The sequence below is a fragment of the Euprymna scolopes genome, chromosome 46 (assembly GCF_053919585.1).
Source record: "Euprymna scolopes isolate OS-2025 chromosome 46, ASM5391958v1, whole genome shotgun sequence".
Classification (NCBI taxonomy): domain Eukaryota; kingdom Metazoa; phylum Mollusca; class Cephalopoda; order Sepiida; family Sepiolidae; genus Euprymna; species Euprymna scolopes.
In genome coordinates, this window is record NC_136527.1 from 26,247,830 (window position 1) to 26,267,589 (window position 19,760).

Consider the following 19,760-nt stretch of genomic DNA (forward strand, 5'->3'; position numbering starts at 1 on the left):
GAGTGCTATTTTGCAGAGAGATATTTGCTGATCTGACTTAGCCTCTTAATGCTGATAACTTTATTTATTTTCCTATAAAATAAAGTACAATAACTCCTGTAATTGAGTTAAAGATTGCCAGGAAATCTCTCATCTTCATTCTGATCATTATTGAACGCTGTTCGTACTTAAAAATCTTGCACCATAAACATTTTTATGAAAACAACAATGAAAAAAAAGACAAAACGCTTAAATAGATATTTAAACATGAATACTCGATATGAAATAGACGTTTTATTGAGATGTAGTAAATTTAAAAAGTAAAAAAAAATGTTAAGATGTGACCTTGGCATAAAAGTTGTATGTTCTTTCGTTTTAAATATTTACTTGAGAATCAACACTTTTTTTAATGTAAATAAAGTTATCAACATAATCAAAGGATTATATTATTTTCTCTTTTTAGAAAAGTGCCGCATACATTGCAAAAATATGGCGTTCTAGTTTTTATCTTACTTTGTAGGAAAAATCGCTAACATGTGTGAATGCTTTAAAAGGTCTTGTAACAAAAAAGAAAAAAGACTAAAATAGTTACCAAGTTTGTTTTATCATAGGCGATCACTATGCAAATGATAAAAAGGTGAATAAAAATAGACGTAAACAGAAGACAAGTTAGAAGAAGACGTGCTACATACGTAGTTGTCTGCAGGTAAACTTGAAATAGTGTCATTTTTTTTTTTTAGATTTGGACGTTTTGACAACAGAATGTCAAGTTTTGGAATTGGAAATTTTGACAACATAGTGTCAAGTTTGGGAGTTGGAAATTTTGACAAGAGCGTGTCAAGTTTGGGAGTTGGAAGTTTTAAGATTCTAACCGTCTCTCTTGCACTTGGTTCACCAGATATATTTATCAGGTACTTTCTTAAATTTTTAAAACTAATTTTAGTTGCTCCTATGATTACTGGAATAGAGATTTCCCAAAAATTCCAGCTTCTTTTATATCTACTAAAAAGCATTGGTAATCAAAGTTTGATCATGAGCAGTCATTAGAATTCTGTCTTGATCATAGTGAAGACATCCTCTTTAAAGTCAGTCTATAAAGTCTTCTTTGTCTTCTTATAATAATCAATCCATAAAAGATTATTATTATTATTATTATTATTAATAATATTATTATTATGATTATTATTATTATTTTATCTTTATAATAATAAATCCATAAAAGACTGGTCATACTCTTGTTTGGCTCATTTTTCTGAAATGCAATTTGTGAAGTATTTTTTAACTAGTTTTTGTGTGATTTTTGTAGCAAATTTGTCTTCTGATTCTGTAATATTTTTAAGAAAGCCATGTGCAAAATGGTTGGTCAGTTTCCAATATGACTTCACAGCAAAAAAAGTCACTTCACAAAAACATGGTTTGTCTCCTGTAAATCACTGCAAAAGAAGAACCATATACAACACGTGAATGTGCTGTCTCTCGTATGTTTTCATGACTCAACAAATGTGACTCCCGTGCAAAAGAACCACATACTTCGCAAGTATATGGTTTGTCCCCATTTTTAAAAAATTTTCCTTCTTTGAAGATTGTAAACCAGCCGCTAACATTTCCCTCCTTTTTATTGAAACGAACCGGGTGTTCTTTTTGATATCCTCTTTGTTCCCTTAAGTGCAATTGTGTGGATATATTTTGCACTTGGTTCACCAGGAAGATTAGCTAGGTAGGACTTAAGGTTCTTCTTCATAAGCCCTATGGCACCTATAATAAATGGTATGATTGATATCTCCCTAAGATTCCAGTTTCTTTTCATATAATACATGAGACATTGGTATTTGGTTTGTTTCTCCCTTTCAGCTCTGTTCAGACCTCCATCATTAATGACACTCACTTCAACCAAGGTTGTCACTCTCTGACTTATTCCGTATAACTATGTAAGGTATGAAAACAGCATTTTCAAGGTAGATGGCTGTAGGGATTACATCGTCGTAATGTATGGTATTTCCAACTGTTCTTTCAAGTTGATGTTACCAGAACTTGCTGCTACACTGCATGTTTTTTTTTACAGATGGTCCAGTAGAGGTACTTACATACCAGCTGCCAACATTGCACTACTTTTTATTGAAAACAACCTAAAGCTCTTTTTAGTATCCTCGTTGTTCCCTTAAGTGCTATTGTCTGGATCTCTATTGCGCTTGGTTCACCAGGAATATTAGTTAGGTAGGACTTCATGTTCTTCTTCATAAGCCCTGTGGCACCTATAACTAGTATGATTGTCTCCTGCATGTTTTCTTATTATACAACAAATCTGATTTGATACAAACGAACCAAATATTAAACAAGAATATTTTTCTCTCCTGTATGTGTTTTCACGAAATAAAGGAGAATTCCATGCAAAAGAACCACATACTCAACAATAATTGGGTTTGTCTATTTTAATTTTATTTATGTTGTTGATGGGATAGGACATTCTGCTAAATGTCAAACAGTCTCCCATTAATTAAGTTACTCCAACCGATGGATCTTTTAAAGATTCTAACTGTCCCTTAAGGATCAATTTATTTAATTTCTTGTACTTAGTTCACAACGTCTAATCACTAGATAGTTTATGAAATTCTTTTTTATTAGCACGGTTGCTTCTATAACGACTGGAATGATTAATATCTTCTTACGTTTATGTCGTACATACGTCCTTGCTATTTTGTAATCTTGTTAGCACTACTAAGGACGCCTCGTATGTGTTTTCATATGATTCAACAAAGTTGACGTCCATGCAAAAAAAGAACCACAGAACGTGGTTTCTCTCTATTTTTTCATTTTTCTTATCATTTTGTTTAAACCAGGGATGGGGCATCCTACCAGATGCCAAACATACACCTGCTATTTTAGACACTCCAACCGAGAGATCTTTTTAAGATTCTAACCGTCCCTTTAAGTGCAATTGTTTCTCTCCCGTATGTATTTTCATATGCCTCACCAAATGTGACTTCCGTGCAAAAGAAGAACCACATACTTCACAAGAATATGGCCTATCTCCTGTATGTATTTTCATATGACGCAACAAAGTTGACTTCTGTGCAAAAGAAGAACCACATACTTCACAAGAATGTGGTTCCTCTCCTGTATGTGTTTTCATATGACGCAACAAATGTGACTTATGTGCAAAAGAAGAACCACATATTTCACAAGAATGTGGTTTCTCTCCCGTATGTGTTTTCATATGACTCCACAAATATGACGTCCGTGCAAAAGAAGAACCACATATTTCACAAGAATGTGGTTTCTCCCCTGTATGTGTTTTTATATGACGCAACAAATGTGACCTCTGTGCAAAAGAAGAACCACATATTTCACAAGAATGTGGTTTCTCTCCCGTATGTGTTTTCATATGAGTCAACAAATGTGACTTCCGTGCAAAAGAAGAACCACATACTTCACAAGAATGTGGTTTATCTCCTGTATGTATTTTCATATGACGCAACAAATGTGATTTCTGTGCAAAGGAAGAACCACATACTTCACAAGAATGTAGTTTGTCTCTCATGTTTGCTTGCATCTGATTCCACAAAAAGTAAAAATGCAATGAAGTGTATGATGATAGGCACGCTAATAAATTTTAACTTAAAAAAAATTAATGAAGAAATTTATAATTATTTAAAACCTTTTTAAATCACCAATGCAGAAAAGTTCTTCTTATTCATTAATGGATTGTTTTTCATTGTTGTAAGTTCTGGAAATATAAAATGAATTTTTAAAAGTACATTTCATGTGGTAAAATTGTATTATGTTGATTTTTATTAAAATTATCCAAAACATTTATTGTTAATGAATTAAAAAACAAATGAGTATAGTTTTATTAAATACTGGTTAGTTAACAAAATTTTTGTTTTTAATTTAACTAAAAATAATTACTTTTTCTTTTCATTTTTTAGGTGAAGTTTGATTATTCATATTATTTGGATTCTTGCTTGAATATATCTCATCATTTTCAAAACGTTTCTATATTACCTCCGATCTTATTCAGGTGTTTTGTCGAACTTGGGAAACTTTCTCTTGAACTAAGATATCTTTACATAATTCTTAATCAAACCCTTTATTTAGTATATGGGATTAGCATGCTCTTGCATAGTTAGTAATGACTGGGTAAAAATTCCTAAGTAATTTTAAATTCTTTTTTAAATCTCACTGAGGATTGAAACTTCAACATTCAGGAGTATGTAACTTACAACTGAATTTACCTAGAACTCTAACAATAGCACTATGGTCCTAGCAGAAAATCCTAGTATGAATTTGCAGAACTATTTTGTTTCTAGACACTTTTTATTACTTATTATATATATATATACATATATATATATATATATATATATATATATATATATATATATATATATATTATCATTATTTATAATTAATGGTTCCTATATCGTGTTAAATACTATACTAGGTACGCTTAGTAGTTGATCATCACCCGGAATATGCACTGTTCCCTATAGCATATTACGCTTCATTGTTCACCTCCATCTATAATTTCTTCTTTATCACATAACTAGCCTGGGTAACGAGCGTTATCCGGGTGTTTGTAGGTGTGTGTGCGTTGAGCAAAAAAAAAAATGAAGGTGAGAGCACCTGCAAAACGCATGTCACATATATAAAACATAGAAAAAGAAAAAGGATGAGAGGCCTACAGTCAGCGAGGAATGAGCATTGCACAATCATTGTTTACTCTACCAACCTCCCGGTTCACACTCTTCATCTTTAGCTCGGCACACACATATGATGCAGTATGAGAAAGAGAAAATAAAATTATTTATATTTTTATACAAAAACAAATCAACATCGCAGTCCACACTCTCCATCTTAACAAAAATTGATTGTAAGTTGTATTGTTATCTTATTCTTTCATCAGTAGCATTTGCTATTGTTATAATGGAGTAGCAGCTATTTTCAAATAGATAAGACGGTTGTTACAGGAGGTGGATGGATGATATAGAGAATTGAAAAAGGCAGTGTGGTCAGTAAGAAGATTGATAAGAGAGAAATCTTTTCTAAGGAAAACAATGCTGTTGGAAAATAGAAAAAAACGGTGGCTACAGGGGGGAGGGCATGTAGAGCAGTATTTAAAGGTGACCAGAGCACTGGATGAGGAAAAATATCGGATAGCTCTCTTAACCACATGGGGCCTGATCGAACAATTCATGACTCATCTTAGACGATGAAAGTTTAACATGGGTTGATTTGAAGAGGTCTTTAGAGAACTACTATGGAATTGTCACAAACCCTAACAAAGTCGAATTAGCAAACGTGAGACAGGGTAGGTTAGAAGGGGTACATGACTATATGCACAGGATAGTTAGATTAGAATAAGGCGCTTATAGTACGATAGACCAGAGACGCAGACTAGTTAAATAACCGGTACTGGGATTCTGTATAGAGGGTCTCAAGGATCGGAAGGTGGAGATGCTTGTGATGAGACACAAGCCAAATGATCTTCAAGTGGCTTATCAGAAAGCCTTAGAAGAAGTTAAATGGAGAATCTGGCCTAATGCATACAATGAGTATAAAAACTATCCCATGGAGGGAAAGAATTATAGAAGTCCGGTGGATAGAGGCTCAGAGTTGTCAGTAATAAGTAGCAGTCTTTTTAAAGAACTTTGACAGGAACCTGAATTATGTGATAACAAATTTAAGAACAGCTAATAGGCTCCATTAATTGTAGAAGGACTTACTCGATTAAGAGTAGAGATAGAAAGTCAGTCTTTCCACCATGACTTGTTTATTGTAGAGAATCTCAACATAAGTGTGATAAAAACTGCGAGTACTTAAGAAAAATGGGGTGAGGATGTACTTCGATTAAGCTGAAATGATGCAGGCAGATGTAATTGAAAGATTGAATAGCCCATGGAGTATTCTGATAGTGTAAGTAGAAAAGAAGGATGGTAGTTGTAAAGTGTTGAAACATTATGTTGAACAAAGATGGCGGTAGTAAATCAAATCAGCAAAGAATCAATGTAGTCAATGTTTCAACACTTAACAGGTTATGTGCCATCGACTTTGCTTTGACGCATCTAAATTTGAATTGTGGCAAGTGAAATTCCTGGGGTAATTAAGATACGAAAACTACACAAACTTATTCAATCTTCACAAGAGAATCCTAATGACACTGAATTTATCAAAAATATGTGACTATTTTTGCAGAACTGTTTCAATGCTTAGGCGACAGAAGTCTGTCTCTGATTATAAGAGATGCCTTGGATGATGGGAAACCTCATCAAATGCACTAAACCTCTTAAATCAAATATTTTGCCAAATTCTCACCAATGACAATTTTTTTTATTCAATTTTCACCCCGAACAAGGCACAGTGCCACTTTGAAGTAGGGGGCTACTATCAGGGACATAATTTGCAGGGGCATTATGAAGGGAGATGAGTAGGAAGATCCTTGTTCACATAACTGTTAGACCGAGGAGTTTAAAAGAAGTACGTTTAGGCAATGTGTTCTTGGCCATTGCTATTGGTGGTAGAGAAGGTTTCTTGTAGTCAATACAATAAAAAAATACATCAAATGGATATAAAAAATGCTTATTTAAATGCTCTGATTAGCTTTGAGATATATATTCTCTCCAGAGGGATTTAAAATGAAAGATAAAAATTTTGTATGGAAACTGAATAAACTACTGTACAGTCTAAAAAATAGCGCTCACAATTAAAAGTTTACAATTAAAATTTAACAATTAAAATTTAACACTCCATAATTATTTAATAGAAAAAGAATTCAGGCAGTGTCCCGTAGAGGTGTGCATGCATACCAAAAATATGTGTAATAAATCCTTGATTTTGGTGTTTTGGGTTGACGATATATTGCTCACAATTTTGAGACAACACTTTAAAAGATGTTAAAAAATAAGTTCAACAAAAAATTTAAAATGACGAATCTTCGACAATTGTCATAGTTCCTCGGTATAAAGTTTACCTGTGAAAATGAAACTATAACAATGAACCAATCATGGTTCATTGAAAAAATCCTGAAGTTTGGAATGTGAGATTGCCAACCACCACTATTGAGATTGATATAAATAAGAATATAGAGATCGAAACTAAATTAAGAGACGATCGATTATACAGAGAAATTATTGGAAATCTAATTTATTTGATGACTGTCACTATGCCTGATATATTTTACACTGTAACAAAGCTATCCAAAAACTTATCAAAACTGACAATTAAGGACTTAACTCATGCAAAACAAGTCCTTCATTATCTAAAAGGAACAAGCTTATCAGTCATTGATGCCATAAAAGCCCCACTTGGGTCAGCCAAATACTTGCTAAACTTAAATCTGAAATCAGGGTACAGACAGGTAAAATTACTGTATTTGGATGATATTTTAATATTACTAGCCAGTTTACATAAGTACAAGCTCAGGATGAACGCTATCAGTGTGGGGTTTAAGGAGAAGTACAGAATCTGGGGTTCAAATTGTTGAATGGAGTGTATAGCCAGAACTGGACAAAGTCAAATCGATAAAATCCAAATCCAACTTGTGTGAGAAAAATCAGATCTTGGATTGGTATGTCATATTATTGATTATTTATAAAATATATTTGTGAGATTGTCGAGCAGTTAGTTCATCTAATGATGAAATATGTGGAGTTTTAATGTGACATTACTTTGATAGCCTAAAACCAAAGCTCACAGATATGGTTATACTGGCTTATCTTGATCCTGAGAAGAATTACAGAATGTACACAGATGCCCCAATCATGCGATTGGGGCATGTTTGTCACAGATTTTATGTCACAGATTTTATCGATTTGACTTTGTCCAGTTCTGGCTATATACTCCATTCTCAGGGGAGACGTTGCGAGCCGGTCTTCATTTTATCATTACTTCCATAGCAAGTGCTCGTCTGAGCTCCAATCCCTGGTGCCCCCTCACAGATCTTTCAAGAAAAAACACCTGTCTATCTGAAACCACTGTCAAAAATTTTCCCCACTCTTTATCTGTGCCAAAACCAAAATGTAGATTCCATGAACAAAGCTTCTTTCTTAGAAGTGCATGCCTGTGTAACTCTGTTCCATCTGCCTGTTTCCCACCTAACTACAACCTGGATGTCTTCAAGTCCAACATAAACAAATTCCTGATGAAGCGTCCTCTTAACTAAGACACTTTATCAAATCTCAACACTAACGTACTGTACACACTATAACCCTTAACCCCGAGTGGCTTCCAGTCCTTGATAAGTGGCTACCACCTTGTAAAAAGAAATGATCTATGATCTGAGCGAGGGTAATGATGTTAAAAACAAATTTGCTTCTTATCTCATAAACTTAGTGATATGCAGACGAGAAGGTACCTGAAAAGGAAGGACGCTGTTTGTGTCGACCTCTAGTCGAGACAATGAGGATCCTGGTAGAAATGGATGATAGCAATTAATTCAATCATTTTGTTTGAGCCAAAATAGTTTTCAACATATCAGAAGCTTGAGGGTTCATCAGTATCGCACGACCATCCTACGTTGTTGGGTTTTTATTAAATTAGGGAACCAGAGAAAGATAATTAAATTTTTAGATTCAAAGATGCAGAACAAAAAAGTTCCTAGAGATGGAAAAAATAGTGTATTACTTGTCCCAACCCGACACCAAACTATTGATGAGGTTATATGTACCGTCGCATCTTAAAAAAAAATAGTGGTAGTATAATACCAGGACAATAATGGTCATGGAAAAGACGTTTTATGCAATTTAGCAAAAATATTTCTGGTGGTGTTTATTTAAGGAGCTGAATAAATACGAAGGAAATGTATCAAATGTACCAAACCAGAGATCTGATGAAGCAACAACCTCAAATGCAGAAGTGCAATCTGCCTCCTTTTCCTTTCATAAAACTGGCATTGGATATTTTCAGGCCCAAAGACACTTATGGGTAACCAGTACATAGTGACTTTCATTGATATCGTATATTGGTTGGCTGGAGGCTTTTGCAGTTCCTAATAAGTCAGAAATGGTGGTGCATCTGTTGTTGGATGAAATTCTCCTCAGATTTGGGCACCAACCCAGCTGTTAACAGATAATGGGCCGGAAAATGGTAACAAAGTGATGAAGAAGGCATTGAAGGACCTCAACATACATCATGTGACAACATTTTATTATCACACAAAGAAAGAAATAGAAAGATTTCATAGGATGATGCATGACAGTTAAGTCTATATATATATATATATATATATATATATATATATATATATATATATATAAGTGAAAGTGCCTGTCTGTGTGTGTGTCTGTGTACATTTCCCTATGCAATAACTCTGTCAATTTTAAGCCTACAGATTCGGAATTTGATATACAGGGTACTGAGATTTGAGATAATCGATTGCATTGGTTTTCGGACAGAAATTTGGCGATAAAGGGGTCAAAGTTCAACGATTTGACCTTTGAGAACTCTACCAAACTCCTCCTACAATTTCGGGTCTAAACACGTCAAATTTTAGATATAGATTTCTTGGACATGGATCTAACTTAATAACTTTATTTGAGCCCTAAACAATAAGTTTAAGGGGTCATAATAGGGGTTAAAGTTAAAAAAATTCACCTTTTTTTCTTTTTTGCTCAGCATACACCTCAAAACACCCGCGCAATGCCGGGCACCTATGCTAGTATATATAAGTAAATTTTTGGTACAGCAAAAAGGAAGGAGAAATTTCAGAGGAAACATAATTTAATTTAAATACCAAAAAACAAGAAATGGGCAGGTGAAATTATTAAAATTTTCCTTAAGGCCTTATCGTCTGACCCTCTAAGAGGAAACGTCAGAATGATAAATTAAAAACTAAGAAAATGAATGAGGGAAGAAGGGAATTTTGGTTTCAGTTGGAAGAACAGTGGAAAAAAAAAATCTCACTGTTCAGGTGGTTTTAAATCAATGAATATCTCCAACTGATGTTTCAGAATCTTTTGTCTACATCAGCTAGTATATATATATATATATATATATATATATATATATATATATATATATATATATTTCAGAGGAAACATCATTTAATTTAAATACCAAAAAAAAAACAAGAAATGGGCAGGTGAAATTATTAAAATTACCTTAAGGCCTTATCGTCTGACCCTCTAAGAGGAAACGTCAGAATAATAAATTAAAAACTAAGAAAACGAATGAGGGAAGAAGGGAATTTTGGTAACAGTTGGAAGAACAGTGGGAAAAAAAAAAAAAAAAAAAAAAAAAATCTCACTGTTCAGGTGGTTTTAAATCAATGAATATCTCCAACTGGTGTTTAAGAATCTTTTGTCTACACAGGCTAGGTCGAGAGTTGTTAATAACCAACGCCTCAATAATATTGAGATGATAGTTCGACCTAGCACTGTATAGAACAGAAAACCACCCATCGGAATATTGATCGGCACACCTATTTATACTCAACAGGTGATTACCAATGGCAGACTCATGAGCTTGGGAGTGCCCGGATATTCTCGAAACCTGGTGTAGTCGAATATCCCGAGGGATATGTTGGGATATTCTCATTTCTAATCTTTGGGATGTTTTTCCAACGTAGTCAGCTCCACACTGACAAACGAATTTATAAACAACAGAGTTCTTTTGAATGGTTGGCAAAACATCTTTACGAAAAGAAGAGAAAAAGGTTCGAGTTGTGTAAACTACTCTAAGCATAGTAGCTGGAAAACAACGTTGAGTAGCAGAAGAAATCCTTTTAACAATATGAAGGCCATCAGGACCCAACCATGGTAATTTTAGATAAATGGGACAACGTGATGGACCAATATGTTTACCACTATTAAATGTAGTAATTTTACGTTCAATAGTAGATTTTATTATATTAATGGGATATCCATTATTAAGAAAAATATTTGTAATTTCCTCAAGTTCCGTATCAAGACGGTTTGGTGAACAAATCATAAGTGCACGATGCGTAAGAGCGCTGATGAGGTTTATTTTTCTAGACTGAGGGGCAAAAGAAAACCAATTAAGATAGAGCCCTGTAAATGTAGGTTTTCTATAAACAGAGGTCTCAAACGTAGTACCAACTTTAGAAACACGAACGTCGAGGAATGGGAGAGAGCTACAGTCTTCAACCTCCATAGTAAATTGTAAAGATGGATGCAGGTTGCAAAGAAGACGAAGAAACTGTTCAGCTTCACTCCGAGAGGGAAAGCATGCAAAAGTATCATCAACGTAGCGTGTGTAGAATGCTGGCTTAGTAATTTTGGAAAATAATTCGTTTTCCAAAAATCCAACGAAAATGTTGGCTAACGAAGGACCAAGAGGGCTACCCATAGATATCCCATCAATTTGACGGTACATAATATTGTTGAAACTAAAGGAGACTGATTTAGTAGCAAGTTCCATCAGTTCAACGAAAATTCGTTCAGGAAATTGTGGAGATTTTAAGGGGCCACGGTATAGATAGTCAGCACAAATACCAATGGTTTCATCCAAAGGTATATTAGTAAAAAGACTATTAATGTCAAAGGAAGCCAAGAACTCGGTATTTTTAGATAAAGGTAATTTTTGCATCTGAGATACGAATTGAAAAGAATCAGAGATACAATGGACTGAATAAAAAGAAAGCACAGGTTTAAGAAGATCAACCAGCCATTTACCAAGTTCGTGTTGTGCAGAACCCAGCATAGATAAAATGGGTCGCAAAGGAATGTTGGGTTTATGGACCTTAGGTAAACCGTACATTCTAGGCCTTTGAGAGCCAATGGGTCGGATTCTATCATAAATCTCTTTAGAAATAAATCCGCTTTTATGAAGTTGAAGAAATCTTTTCTGGATTTTTATTTCCATACGAAAAGTATCATCATGGCTTAAATCACCCAAACGGAGAAATTTACTTTTATCGTCCAAGATTTGTAACATTTTGGAGATATAATCCGTTTTGTTAAGTATAACAACGCCCGATCCTTTATCCGGGCGAGAAAGATAAATGTCGGGATTAGACCTAATTAATTTTGCCGCTTCAAAATGATTTTTCTTCCAACTGTTACCAAAATTCCCTTCTTCCCTCATTCGTTTTCTTAGTTTTTAATTTATTATTCTGACGTTTCCTCTTAGAGGGTCAGACGATAAGGCCTTAAGGTAATTTTAATAATTTCACCTGCCCATTTCTTGTTTTTTTTTTTGGTATTTAAATTAAATGATGTTTCCTCTGAAATTTCTCCTTCCATTTTGCTGTACCAAAAATTTACTAATATATATATATATATATATATATATATATATATATATATATATATATATAAACCAAATGTTGGCAGCTGTCAGATTTCATGTGAGTTAAACTACAAATAACGAAATTATCACCATACTATTTGCTCTACAACAGAGACGTGATTCTGCCATTAGATAATATATTAATGCCTTGTAGAGTATACTATGCTGATGAGTAACACTGGATCACTCAAAAAGTGATGCATCGATGTTTTTGGTAAGGACGTTAGAAAAAAACTGATAGAGAACAAGAATAAGAAAATAAAGTCATTAGATTTTAAGATTGGAAATCTGTTTTTTTATAAGAACCACCAGAAGGTGCATGTGGAACATCTGTGGGCAACGTTGATTGAGGAAAGTCCAATGAGTTGGATAGTGATTGAGCCACAGAACAAACTGATATCCCAATATGGAGAAGTCAACATCAATGGGAAAGGCTATTGATGGAACGGAGAGTCATGACACATAGCATGACATCAAAAATTGCAAATATTTTGAATACGAGTTATCTCCCATTTGCATCAATTGTGTTGTCAACCACAATAATATGATCCATTTGGAAAGGCCTAGAGTTGGCTCGGAGTTTGGAAGTGGGGAAGAGGAACAAGTGAGAGGGAATTGTTTAGGTTGGGTAAGATCTATATTCTATTTTAAAAAAATATTCTTTTCTCAGGGTTTGTTCTATATGTGACAATTTGGAAGATGATTTCAGCTAACAATTTTGTCAGAGTATGCGAAGTGTTATGAATGAGTTATGAAAGAAAAGATTATGAAAAAAACAAAAGAAATTATATTTTTTCTTGTTTTTAAACCCGAGCATCAAAGTCATCGAGTGTCATCTACCGATGTTAATTTTAAATTATCAGATGGTATTCACCATGCATCGCGTGTTCCCCATATTAAGACATTTAACAAAAGAAAAAAGAAACTTATTCTTGGAAAGAAAAAATTCAGTTAACAAGACAATAACGAGTTTTTCAAATATTAAGCAATGTAATTCCTTATGTTATGAATGGTGGCCACCACTGATAACATAAAGAATTACTTAGCTTAAGATCCATAAAACTACGTGTTTGCGGTAATTTTAAATGTGATATTCGTTTTCAGCATACCCGAAAACCTATAGAATTCGTCATGGTAAAGATGACTGTTAAGGTTGAAAGTAAGTAACAATTTACCAAAACGGCTTCAAGGCAGTCCCTCCCCCAAATATTACCGCGTGGCCAGAAAGTGGGTGCTTATCCTCACTTTTAGAAAAAATACTTTCTTCATGTCATCGAAACTAATTCTCTGCGCCTCTTTTGAAATATTTATTCATTTTCAGCATCCTTGAAAACCTGTAAAAGTTGTCATTCTAAAGAATATTTGTAACTTTGAAAGATTTTAGACATTGACCTTTTTTTATGTTTAAGTCATTAGTGAAAACAAAATTTGATTTTTTAAAAACTTTGGAAACAGTTAAAAACATAAAATTTATAAAATTATTATTATTTTATTTTTTTGTTTAAATATTAAATCTAGTATTGAAAACAAAAACAATCGACAGCGAAAGATATTCAATAATAAATCAACATTTTCATTGGGTTTATTCGCTTTTTCTTTCTGATTTCATGTTTCAATAAAGACACACGGACATTAAAAAACAAAAATCAATAAAAATGTTATCAATTCTGTACGTGAAAACGCATACAGAATTGGCCACTACTGATAACATAAAGAATTACGTATTGACCTTTTTTTTATGTTTAAGTCAGTATTGAAAACAAAATCTGATAAATTAGTGATCATTCGATAATAATCCGACGAAAAAAAGCTGAAAAAAAAAAATACACATACGTGCGCCATGTAGTAATACTTACGTTTTTGTTTTATAATCTGCTTTCGATTAACTTTATCTGCTTTTATAAAGGAAACGATTTTTCAAATGTGATTGACTTTACAAGCTCAACTTAACATTCAAGATGACGAACGGAAGAGCAAGTTCGCAGAAAACAAAATTGAAGAGGAAAAATAAAAAAGAAATCATTTCGAAATAGAGCCGATCTATTTGGTGAATATCACAGATAAAATTATTATTATTTTATTTAACATTTTAATATTTCCATGAGAGAGAACAGATTAAAAGTTTCATCTTAATTAATTCTCTAATTCGTTGCATGTGCAATTTAATGGCGGAACCTGATAGTGTTTAAAGCCGTATTTTCGTATTTTTATTTATTTATTTTTTTAATATAGATTTCTGATTATTTCTTGATTGTGTTTAAAAGATTAATCTAAAGTAAATCTATACGAGCAAAAAATGAATTAAAGAGATTAAATGTAAAAAAAATTACACATGAAAAAAAAAAGTTATAATGAAAATTGGTGCACTTACTTATCCGCCCTGTTTTTTAAATCGTATTCCAAGTTTTATTAGTTTTATATGTTTTTTTTTAATATTCAATTGTACTGCAATAATTACTTTAATTATTTTCTTTTATATCTTCAATTTTCACCGCAACAAAAAATTAAGTAGAAAAATATTTTGTAAAAAAAAAAAAATATTAGGTGCATTCAAAATAATTAAAATAACAATTCACCGTTTTGGGGAGTTTTGTTAAGAGAAGCCAGCAAATAAAGTGACAAAGCAAAATAAGTTACTCTTCTACCTACCTGGATAAGTTATGTGTTTTATAATGCTTTTATTCAGTTCGAAAAATTACAATTTTACCTACCTGGATAAGTTATGTATTTTTATGCTTTTATTCGGTTCGATAAGTTACTCTTCTACCTACCTGGATAAGTTATGTATTTTTATGCTTTTTTTTGGTCCGATAAGTTACTCTTCTACCTACCTGGATAAGTTATGTGTTTTATAATGCTTTTATTCAGTTCGAAAAGTTATAATTTTACCTACCTGGATAAGTTATGTATTTTTATGCTTTTAATCGGTTCGATAAGTTACTCTTCTACCTACCTGGATAAGTTATGTATTTTTATGCTTTTATTTGGTCCGATAAGTTACTCTTCTACCTATCTGGGTAAGTTATGTATTTTAATGCTTTTATTTGGATCAATAAGTTATGTCGGAATTTTATCTTGCTTCCAGATAAATTCGATGCTAAAGTAACTAACCTGAAAAAAAAAAAAAAATGACCGCATGTGATAAAAGGGGGGGGGTAAAAAAATAAAATATAAAGGTCTTGCTTTGAAACGAATAAGACATTTTATTCACAATAAGTCGAGTATAGGTGTCAGAAATACCTAGGCAACTGGAGTTGTAATACTGATGGAAGACCCCTGTCAAGGAGAGATCCAATCTTTTTGTGTTCAGCACGGAAACAAACATTTCAGCATTAGAAAACTCACTTCTAACTATAAGATGATCCTGAGCGCCTCAGAAACAACCCAGGACAAATCGAGCTTGACTTCGATAGCTCTTGCAATACTGCAGTAAGCTACGTCAAGGCAGATCTTCACAAAACATTTAAAAACAATGACACCTGCAACCTGCATGTGAATCCAAAGCAGGAAATGTTATGATTAAAGGAGCAACTTCACAGAATGAAGGTTCTGCAAGTAATGTCTGCACAACATATCCTATATTCTCGTAGGAATTCGGAGAAGCTGAACTACAAACCATGTACTAGTCAGCAAATTCGATAGGATTCCTCATGGGATTCTTTATCGAATAACATTCAACCTGAATTTGGACGCCCCTGTCGAACTTGAGTTCACGTAACTCTTAAAAAAGCATTCTTCTCTTGGTTTTTACACGTTCACAGGTGGATATAGTGTTTTCTGTCCTATACCCTTGGTGGAGAATTTCTCTCCCAGTGCTAACATTAGCACTTAAAGAAGTGCGGAAAAACTTGCACTTTCACACAGGATAGACTCCTGTCCTTTAACCACTGGCTATTGTCAGAAGTACATGACCTGATTAATATCTCACCGTCATGACTAAGTTCCTCAGTATTCTGACAAGGTTTTGGAAGATAACCACACATGCAAGTTTTCGAACTCACATGGTTAGAGGGTAAAACAATTCCAACATTCCATGGAAATCCCTCCATGAATTTCACAATATTCATGCCCACACTTAACAAGTCATGGACACGAGTGGTATCATTCATGATACCTGGGAATCTCACTCCCAATACATTTATCTTTAAAATATTACTGGCAAACTGCCTGCCAGAAAAATCAAACTTCAGCACCTGACTACGCAGATCCTCTGAAGTGGAACGTGCAAAACTGCTTTCAGATTGAGATGCAACATTTTCCAAACCAAACTTGCCAGCACTCAGTAAACCGTCTTCCGAGTCTGGACATTTGGGCCTAGTAGTCGGTAACTCACCAAGCATCTCCCTAGAGGTTTCGAATATCACAGGGTTGCACAAGGAATCACACTCCACACCATCTGCCAACCTCGAGAGAATGAATCGAACCTGGGACGAGAACACTACAACATTAATAGCATCTGCTTCTACAAACGAACAGTCCACGTCCTCACATAAGGAACGATCACCCAACAACTCAGTTATATTATCTACCGATGCTAACCATTCATCAACATCGGCTTTCATTGTCATAAAATAAGGCTTAGGTAATTCCTTCTGCAAGCGCAACAAATCAAGACGGCGATAATTTTTCCTAAATAAAACTTTCATTTCCTTACAAGGAATCCGGAAAAACGAGTGACCAACATCGTGCAGCGTTTTTTTTTTCAAACATATAAATTAAATCCAAACAAATACAAAAAATAGGCGTTTAAATATTTTACACACAAATAAATGCACACACAAAGGTTACAAAGGTATTTGCATAAGATTCCTTGTTCATAGAACAAACAAAACAAGACCAATACAGCATACTGAGCCGTGAAAATATCAAGGGCTACAATCCCCAGTTACAAATTAAAAGAGTCATGTTGCATATTGTTTTTTTTTAAGAGAGTCTTAGAGAGAGATGCGTAGAAAGAGTCTTATTAGATTGTTTGTCTTGAGAGAGAGTCTTATTATATGGCTTTTTGTATCTTAGAGATGCTTAGAAAGAGTGATGTTGTAAGACTCAGAGAGAGAGAGAGAGAGAGATGTTCTTGTAAGAGACTTTGTTCGTTTTATGAAGATTCATATTTATATTAAATGTTAATTCCTTAGATGTATAGATTGGAAGAAGAAGAAGAAGAAGAAGAAGAAGAAGAAGAAGCTCTTTGAGTGAGGACATAGTGTTCAGACATTGTGTAGACATGATGTAGATTCTCATTGTGGATATGAGATGTCGAGATGTGTATGAAAAGACATTTTATAACACAAATATATAGTACAATTTCACTTTACCTTTTTTTTGTAAGAATCATAAGACAAGACGAGCTTTACAAAACACATGATGGTTTATTTCGTCACGCGACCGGCCGTGATTCCATCATCAAGAATTCAAAGTTTCACTTTTTTTTTTCTTGAAGTGACGTCTCGCTCCTAGACGACTGACTCTCTCTGAGTCTTTTCACGTACTGTCTTTCTCTCTAACTAAAGTTTTTCTCTATTCCTAGAACTTTATATTTTCCGTGACATCATACACATGTTAAAACATGTGCCTTCTTTCACGTGTTCTGGACATACGTGTCCAAAACTTTTCCTATTTCTCAGTAACCTATTTTTCCAATATGTTAAAAACATTATCTTATAAGCTGCATTCTTTCAATTTAAAATTTCATAACAAACCTGAGAGTTCACATTCTTTCCTTGAAATATTTATCTATATTCTAAACAAATGTTTGTTTTACATTTTTAAATTCTCACACGTAATCTATTTCTAAAACTAAATTACGAGGTTCAAATTTCGCCTATACTATTTCAGTTTCATTTTAAACTAAATTCTCTATTTTTATACTTACATGAAAAGGGGACAGCCCTTATCATGTAACAGTCACTATGACTCAAAATTAAAATTAAGTGGATTTAAAATGCAAATTTCTATATGGAAGTTAATTGACTAGAAAATGAATAACGTTTAACACTTTTATAGCAATATCCTCACTGAAATTTAACCTAGGAAAAAAGTGGGAAGAGAGTTTAAATATACTACGTCGGGGGAGGGGTACATGCCACTTATGTCACATGTGTATCTACAAACGAATTCAAATAACCAAATGCAAATACGGGTCAAGGTAAAGAAAGGGGAACTTGTTTTTTCACAAACTCTGAATAACACAGTTTGCAAAACAAATCGGTATGAACTCGCTATTAAAAATTTTAAATATCTTCAACATATAAGAAATCGTTTGTTACAATAAAATACGAAAGTAATCGCACATATGCGAATGCAACAAGTTTTAGGTAAAGTAGACTTCAACACATAATACAATATCTGTGATACTATCGCTCGGTTTCGGACACATCATCTCTATTTACTAGGCACCCCACGAGGATATAGTTAGATAAAAGTCGTTTCTGAAAGTGGGGAAAATCCAGCTTCCAAAAAATATCGAACACGCTGAATTAGGACGAAAAATAAAATTACCTCAGTCTAGCAGGATCTCCTATTCGCTGACTAGGGAAGCAAATGCTATAGTTTCTCCCAACATAAATCACAATACCCGTGGAATTTCAACTAATGCAATTAAAATGTAGATTATATTTCGAAAGATGGTTACGAAAGTTAAAATTTAAATTTTAAAAAGTAGTAAAAGGAAAGTATATACGTATTGCTTAATCTCTTTTTATAAGGAAAAATATGTGCAAAACTGTGTGCTAGGCGTACGTAAAATATATTAGAAAGATATAAATAAAGACATTAGACGTACATAAAAATGCTAAATTCAGGAATAAACTAAATATAACATTGCAGTCCCTGTACAGACGTACTATGTTAAATTCAGGAATCTTTGTTAAGCTAATGTCGAATATTCGAAACATAAAAAATTACATTACACGTTTTCTAAACTAAGGACATAGTAGGCGTCGTGTCTTTTAATGGGACGTTGGGATACACGCCAAGTTACAACTTAAGTGGGAAGGGAATTTAGTAGTTGAAATATCTATACAGACCGTTTCTAAATACAGACGTGGGGTATGGGGGGCAACAGAAAAAGTCAACAAGTCAGCCAGTGTATTAACCCTAGCTAAGTAACGCATTGACAGAATGAGAATAAAACGGGTCTCGACATAGGAAAGATATACTTAATTTGAAAAGTACTCTGAAATAAGGGACATGAATTTACAAAATGACTTCAAATAAAAGCAGTAAACTTACAAAATGCTTCTAAATAAGGGAAAATAAATTTGAAAAATGTTTTTAAATAACGGAAGAAATTCACAGTAGTCGAACGAATCTAAGAGACAAATTGATAGTGTCAGGTAGCGGAGATAGCAGAAATTTCAAGAGGTTAAACTTAATCCAAACTTGAAAGAAAAAAATTAAAACGTATCTCGATTAGAAAAGGGTACACTTAATATTAAAAGTGTCTTAAATAAGGGACAAAAATTTGGTAAATGTGTTTAATAGGGGGAAAAATTGCAAAATGCATAAAATATAGGGACAAAATTTGCCAAATTCTTTCA

At 33.5% G+C, this 19,760-nt stretch overlaps 1 protein-coding gene across 1 annotated transcript in view; it reads left to right on the top strand.

Annotated features, from left to right (window-relative positions):
* Nucleotides 1-19,760, top strand: part of LOC145270717 (uncharacterized) — a 289,119-nt gene that overhangs the window by 119,392 nt on the left and 149,967 nt on the right. The gene's annotated exons all lie outside the window — the stretch shown is intronic.